Source organism: Perognathus longimembris, chromosome 8, assembly GCF_023159225.1.
Source record: "Perognathus longimembris pacificus isolate PPM17 chromosome 8, ASM2315922v1, whole genome shotgun sequence".
Taxonomy (NCBI): domain Eukaryota; kingdom Metazoa; phylum Chordata; class Mammalia; order Rodentia; family Heteromyidae; genus Perognathus; species Perognathus longimembris.
In genome coordinates this window covers 33,340,343-33,347,401 of record NC_063168.1, presented here as the reverse complement: position 1 = coordinate 33,347,401, position 7,059 = coordinate 33,340,343, and the positions used below count along the sequence as shown (strand labels likewise).

General features: G+C 46.8%; 1 pseudogene; it reads right to left on the bottom strand.

Annotated features, from left to right (window-relative positions):
- Positions 1 to 325: 325 nt before the first annotated feature.
- Positions 326 to 6,461, bottom strand: LOC125355980 (annotated as a pseudogene).
- Between the last annotated feature and the right edge of the window lie 598 nt (positions 6,462 to 7,059).

Genomic DNA, 7,059 nt, shown 5'->3' with positions numbered 1-7,059 from the left:
ATTTCAGATCAGTGAGTCTTACAAGAGGCCACTTTACTCCAATTAAGGCAACAAGGTGGTCCACACAGAAATAGTTTTTAAGTATGCTCTTACCTGGAACTTGTTAAGGGCCAATGTTAGGAGTCACCTGTCCTCTGTGGGTCTGTTGAAAACTGTTACAAAATGCCTATAGACAGACTGGAAATGCATTTTCGATCTCAAAGTTTTTTCCTCAGCTCCTCTTTTGACAATGTAATAAACCTCCAAAAATTTGGTAGTGCTCAAACTCCGAGTTTAAACTTAAACTCGCCCATTCTTACTCTTTATCAAAGTCACAAGAACATTATTAGTTCAAATATTTTACAAATGTCCATTTTAGTGGGTCATCACCAGATTGCACCACCTTCCACTTGTCCTCCTTGGTCAGGTTAGCTGCTTTGACGTAGGAAGCGTGGATCCAGGTCCTTAGGCCATCTACCTTGACAGCAGTAGGAGTGGTCAGGACTACAGTGTAGGGGCCTTTCCAATGGGGCTCCAAGGACTCAGTCTTATGTCGCCTTACCCACACCACCTGTCCTGGCACAAAAGGGTGTAAGGCTGGGGCATCTTTAGGCAGCCTTGATCTGGGAGTAAAGTTTATTTTGGATTCTCTGCAGGGCCTGTAAGGACTGAGAGATGAAAGCAGGGCCATTGTCTGAGCCTATGGCCACTGGGAGTCCAAACCTGGGAATTATGTCCTCTAGCAGCTTCTTCGTTACAGTCTGTGCTGTTTCCCACTTGGTTGGGAAAGCTCTGTCCATCCTGAAAAGGTGTCTACAAAAACTAGCAGGTACTTATATCCATACTTGACTGTTTTTACCTCAGTAAAGTCTACCTCCCAATAGGCTCCTGGCACTGTTCCTCTTTCCCTCCTTCCTTTGACGGCTACTCCACCAGCAGCATTTGTCCTCTGGCATGGCATGCACCGGCTGGTAATATCTTCTAGCATTTTGTCCATTTCAGGTATATAGTAGAACCGGCGGATTAATTCTGCTAGCTTGCTCTTTCCTAGATGGGTTCTCTGGTGTATTTGTTTGATGAGAGTCTGTCCTAATGCTCGTGGAAGAATAATTCTTCCGCTGTGAGTCTGTTTCCAGTTTCCCTTTTTACTTACATTGTGAAGAGACTAGAGAACCTTTTGATCTTCAGAAGAATACTGGGGCTCCTCTGGGAGGGCTGGCGTCGGGAGAAGGGCTAATGCCATCAGGCCATTATCTCTTGTAGCCACTTCCCATGCAGCCTCATCCGCTCTCTGGTTCCCCTTTGCCTCCTCTGAGTTTCCCCTCTGATGTCCTTGGCAGTGCATTACAGCGACTGCCTTTGGCAACCATATGGCCTGAAGTAGGCCTAATATCTGTTCTTTGTTTTTGATGGTTTTGCCTTCTGCTGTCAGCAGCCCGTGTTCCTTGTAAATGGCCCCGTGTACATGTACAGTGGCCAATGCATACCTGCTGTCCGTATAGATGTTGACCTTCTTGTCCTTTCCCAGCGTCAAAGCTTGGGTTAGGGCAATGAGCTCAGCTTTTTGTGCTGAGGTGCTCACTGGTAATGGCTCAGCCCAGATAACCTGGTCCCCTTCCATGACTGCCCTCCTGCTAGCCTCACTCCATCCATCACGTAGCTGCTCCCATCGGTGAACATGGTCTTTTCTGCGTCTGGTAGCGAGACGTCTGTGAGGTCTGGTTGAATGCTGTGGACATGGGCCATAACCTCTGCACAGCCGTGCAGCACTGTCTGATCAGTGTCTGGCAGCAGGGTAGCAGGGTTGAAGGCTGTGGAAGCTCAGAAAGTCACTTTAGGCTGGTTGTGCCCCGGCCCAAGGGGTTTCGTCAACAGGAGCCCGAGGGGGAATTGACCTGAATGAGAGACAAACCTGACACAAGGAGGGAGACCAAGACAGGGTTCTGATCAAGGTCCCAAATTTTATTTTCAGACGGCAGCTTATATTGTAGTCAGCAAGGGATAACTCATGTAGACAGGGTCATTAGATTGCTGGGTTACAATACCGTGGGATGCTCTTTCCCGGGACAGGGGCTGAGTCAGAAGGTTCACAAGGTTGTTCATCAAAGTGAGACAGGGTGTTAGGCCTAATAGGCAGGGTTGTGAAAACATCAGATGTTCTTATCAGCTAAGTCTTATAGTGTCTTATTGTTAGAGCATGACAACCAGCGCCAGATTTCCTTATCAGTTAAGTTTTATAGTTTCTTTATGTTACATTGTGACAGCCAGCACCAGACATCCTTGTCAGTTAAGTTTTATAGTTTCTTTATGTTACATCCTGACAGCTATTTTGGCTCCCGGCATCTCCTCCCTTTTTATTATAATTAAAAAGCCAATTATTACTTTGGCGGGGGTGGAAGGCCCAGAACATAGCCAGCGCTTTAGAAGACAGTTGTTGTACAGTTGTCGGGAATGGGGGCATTAACCCATGGAAGGAAGTAGGGACCCATCCCCCTAAAGTGTTTTAATGGTCCTTTTTGAAGGGAGAGGATTTTAAACGGATCCAACCTCTTTGCAGATGGGTATGCTTCCACGAGCCTGTACGGCAATTGTTTATAGCCCTCGCTGGCAGATACCGCTAGGTTCTACCCTCCCATAGGTGCCCATGGCATATGTGTCTAGCCGGTCCGGGTTCCAGCTGCCTTGGAGGCACAAGGCTCTCTGTCCTGGCCACACATGTAGCAGGACACAGTGACCACACCGCTGTTGTCCTGTCTTTGGCTGGCCAAATCCAGCCTATGATAGTGGATTTGAAGGGGTTTAGATGCAAGGGAGTCAATTTGCTGTTTTACAAAGCTCATAATTCTATTAAAAATACAGGGGCCGATGGCCACAACAATTAAAATTCCAAACAGAGGGCCTAGTAAAGGGAGAAGATAGGGAAGGAGTCCGTTCAGTTTGGTCCACAATGGGCTGTCAAATAGTTCTCACCTCTGTTTGATCAGGTCCTCCTGGAGCCTTTTGACTTTGTCTCTAATGATCCCAGATTTGTTGGCATAGAAGCAGCAGTGTTCCTGTAAAGCTAAGCAAATCCCTCCCTGTTCTGCAGTAAGTAAATCCAGTCTCCTCCTATTTTGTAGGACTACTTCAGCCAGGGAGTCAATTTGATCTTGAAGATCGTTTATGGTGCTGGATAGTGCCTGAACATCCTCTATTAGTTGATTAGACAGTTTTGCATAAGAATGGACAGCTACTCCCAGGTCTGCAGTTCCTGAGCCCAGGGCAGCAGTTATGCCTAGTCCTGCCAAAAGGGGTATAAGTTGAACCGCTCTTTTCTTTCTTCCTCCTATCATATCAAGACTAGGAATGGGTAACGGTTCACTGCCTGAAACAAGGTCTATGTCTGGAAGTAATAAAGCAACCACACACAATCTGGTCCAGTTAGCAGGAAGCATGGAGTACAGGCATGTCAACAGCCATTAGGATAAATTTTCATAGCCAATGCCAGAGCGATTGGTTTTTATATTAACCTGGATTGGTTCTTTAGTGCCCTGAGAGTGTTTACCTAGTCCTTGCCCAGGGCGAAAACCTTGATTAAGCATTTGTTGAGTGACTAATTCATTAAGGCTACACATTATAAGTTTCATTTGAGATAAAATGTCTCGGCCCCATAAATTGACCGGAAGACCTTCAACTATGTAGGGCTGAACAGCGCCTTTATTTCCTTCCTCATCCTCCCAAGAGAGAATTTTTGAGCTCTGTAGGGGGTTAGAGGTTTGTACTATCCTTTTGAGATGGGTCATGGAGGAGGTGAGGGACCAGGATATGGGCCAATCTTTTTTAGAAATAATTGTGGCATCTGCACCAGTATCCATGAGGCCTTCAAAGACTTTCCCATCCAATTTTAATTTAAGAAGGGGTCTTTTTTGAGTGATCTCTTGTACCCAATAAGTATCTGAAAAACCAAAGCCATGAGGACCTCTTTGTTGTTTATAGCAGGGGTTTTTATTATTAAGAGGGAGTAATATCAACTGAGCAATTCTTTGGCCAGGGGAAACAGTGATTGGCCCCTGAGAAGTGATGGCTAATAGTTTAATCTCCCCAGTATAATCATTATCAATAACTCCAAGAAAGATATTAAGGCCCTGAATAATAGAACTGCCACGACCCAGGATAAGGCCAAATGTGTCTGGGGGCAGTGGGCCAAATACCCCTGTGGAGAGAATTTGAGCTCCTAATTCAGGGGTTAATATTGTTTGGGAGGTGGCACAGAGGTCCAGTCCTGCACTACCGGTGGTTGCCTATTTAAGGGCATCAATGGTGGTTGGGGGGCTGATTGGGGAATGAACCTGACAACCCCAGAGTTCTGTTCCATCTGATTTCTGGGGCCCTGGGGTGGGCCCCACATGAAGTTTCCCTGTTTGGGAGGCAGAGGATTGCCCTGTATGTCAGCCTTGGAGTGGCACTCAGAGGCCCAATGTTTACCCCGTTTGCATCTTGGACATATGGATGAAGGAGGCGGTCTTTTAACCTTAGGGGCTGTACACTCCTTTGTGAAGTGGCCAGGCTGTTTACAGTTAAAGCAAGTGTTTGGTTTTTGTCCCTGGGTAAAATCCTTAAGAGCCGCACCTATGGCTAATCCAATATTACGAGAGGCTGGATCAATGTCAAAACAAAGCCTTATAAAGTCAGAAATAGTTTTGCCATGGCGATGAGGGTGTATAGCCGCTTGGCAAGCAGAATTGGCATTTTCAAATGCAAGGTGTTGGATAAGTTCATTATCTGTCTCTTCCCTCCCCATAAGGTGTTCAGCTGCCTCAGTAAGATGTCCGATAAAATCACTATACGGCTCATGGGCCCTTGTTGAATCTTGGCAAGGGAGGTGATAGCAGATCCCTGAGAGGGAAGGCTTTTCCAGGCTTTAAGCGCTGCATGCTGAATTTGAACAAGCAGACCCGGAGGAAATTTAGCCTGTTTTTCATTAGTATTGAATGGTTCATTGCCTAACAATTTTTCTATGGTCCAAGATTTAGAATGGCCGCCAGCAGACATATTGTGGCGGGCTATGTCCTGACATCTATCAGCATAATCAGCTTTCCATAGGAGGAAATCGCCCCGTGTTAGGGTGGCTTTGGTCAGCATGGCCCAGTCATTAACCGTAAGCCATTCATCACTTAGTGATTCTAGAAGGGAGATGGTAAAAGGAGCAGTAGGGCCATATAAAGAAACTGCACTTTTTAGTTCCTTAACATGTCTGAATTTGAGGCGGTGGTATTTTTGAGCTCTGATGATCAAAGCCTCATTGTCCCATTCCTCCTCTGAACTTTCTGGCTTGGCGGGCTCTCCTGCCTCTGGTACCTCTTTTTCACTCTCCCCTTCACCCTCTGCCTCTGCCTCCTCTTCCTCCTCCTCCCCCTCCTCTTCAGGTTCCTGAGTTGGAGTCTCACTGGGGGTATTCTTTGTTGATTTAATTTGGGAGTGAGTCACCTCATCAAAGATGGTGGGGGAGTTCTTGAACCCTTGAGGCAGTCTGGTCCAGGTCAGTTGTCCTTGATATCTGTTCTCCGGATCTGCCCACTCGAAGGCAAATAGGGGCTGACTGGCCTTTGCCAGCGGGATGTGGAAGAAGGTGTCCTTCAGGTCTAGGACTGTATAAACCTGTTTCTTGGGGTCAAGCATGCTGAGCAGAGTATATGGGTTAGGTACAGTTGGGTGAAAGTCTTCAACCTTCTTATTTACTTCTCTCAAATCTTGCACCGGCCTTTAGTCGCCTGTCTCTGCCTTTTTTACAGGAAGAAGTGGTGTATTCCAAGGTGACTGGCACGGGACCAGTATCCCCGCTTGTAGGAGGCGGTTGATATGGACCCTGATCCCCTCTCTTGCTTCTGAGGCCATGGGGTACTGTCTCACTCTCACAGGTTCAGCAGAAGCCCTCAGCTGGACCAGCACTGGGCTCTGTTGGACAGCCAGGCCTGGCAGGTTGGTTTCTGCCCACACTTGGGGAAACCTCTCTTGGAGCTCCTGGAGGAGTTTGAGAGGGCAACCAACTATTTTCATTGGCCTGGTGCAGAACATATTCTTGGGCTATTGGCAGTGATAGCTCTAGGATCTGATTCTCCTGTGGGGGTTTTAAGTCAACCTTAATCTGCGATGCCTCAAACTTGATTTGTGCTCCCAATTTGTGTAATAGGTCTCTCCCCAACAAAGGGTATGGACACTCAGGCATTGCTAAAAAGGAATGGGTCACAGTTCCTTTGCCCAAGTCCACTTTTTGACTTGTAGTCTATTGATAACTTTTAGATCCTGTGGCCTCTTGTACTTTCGTCTTTTGGTTGGTCATCGGCCCTAAGGCCTGCTTTAAAACTGACATGTCTGCTCCAGTGTCCACCAAGGATCTGACTGGTTTTCCCTCCACTTTTAGAGTTACCCTAGGCTCTGGGAGGGGAGAGCCCTGACTCTGTCAATCATCCAAGGCCAGTGTTTTGGTTTCCCTTCTCCTTGGGCACTCTTCTCTCCAATGCCCTTTCCTCTTACAGTAGTTACACTGATTTATCTCTAATTTCCACGTTCTTTCCCTATTTCTACTTCTCCCTGGTCTCCTCTCACGGGGCTCAGAGCCTGTTTTCCTCCTCTGTTTTTTTTGAGAGAGAGCAAAAATCTTAGCCAATTTCCTAACTTGTCTCTCTTCTGCAGAATCCCTGTTGTCAAAAACTCTGCTGGCAATCTCCACTAACTCCAACAAATTTTTTCCTTCAAACCCTTCAATTTTCTGAATCTTTTTTCTAATGTCTCGAGCTGCCTGTCCCACAAATTCTACATTAATTGCTTTTCGATTTTCCTTAGCCTCTGGATCTATAGGAGTATAAGTACGGTAAGCATCAAGAAGCCTTTCTAAATAGGCTGTTGGGAACTCAACCATTCCCTGTCTTACTTCCCCAACCTTAGACAAATTCATAGGGCGCTTTCCAGCAGCCCGGAGACTGCCCAGAATAGTCTGGTGATAAACCTTTAGCCACTCCCTACCTGCCGACGAATTCGGGTTCCAATCCAGATTCCAGGAGGGGAGGGCTTCCTCTGTCTCAAGGGGGTCTTCTGATGGCC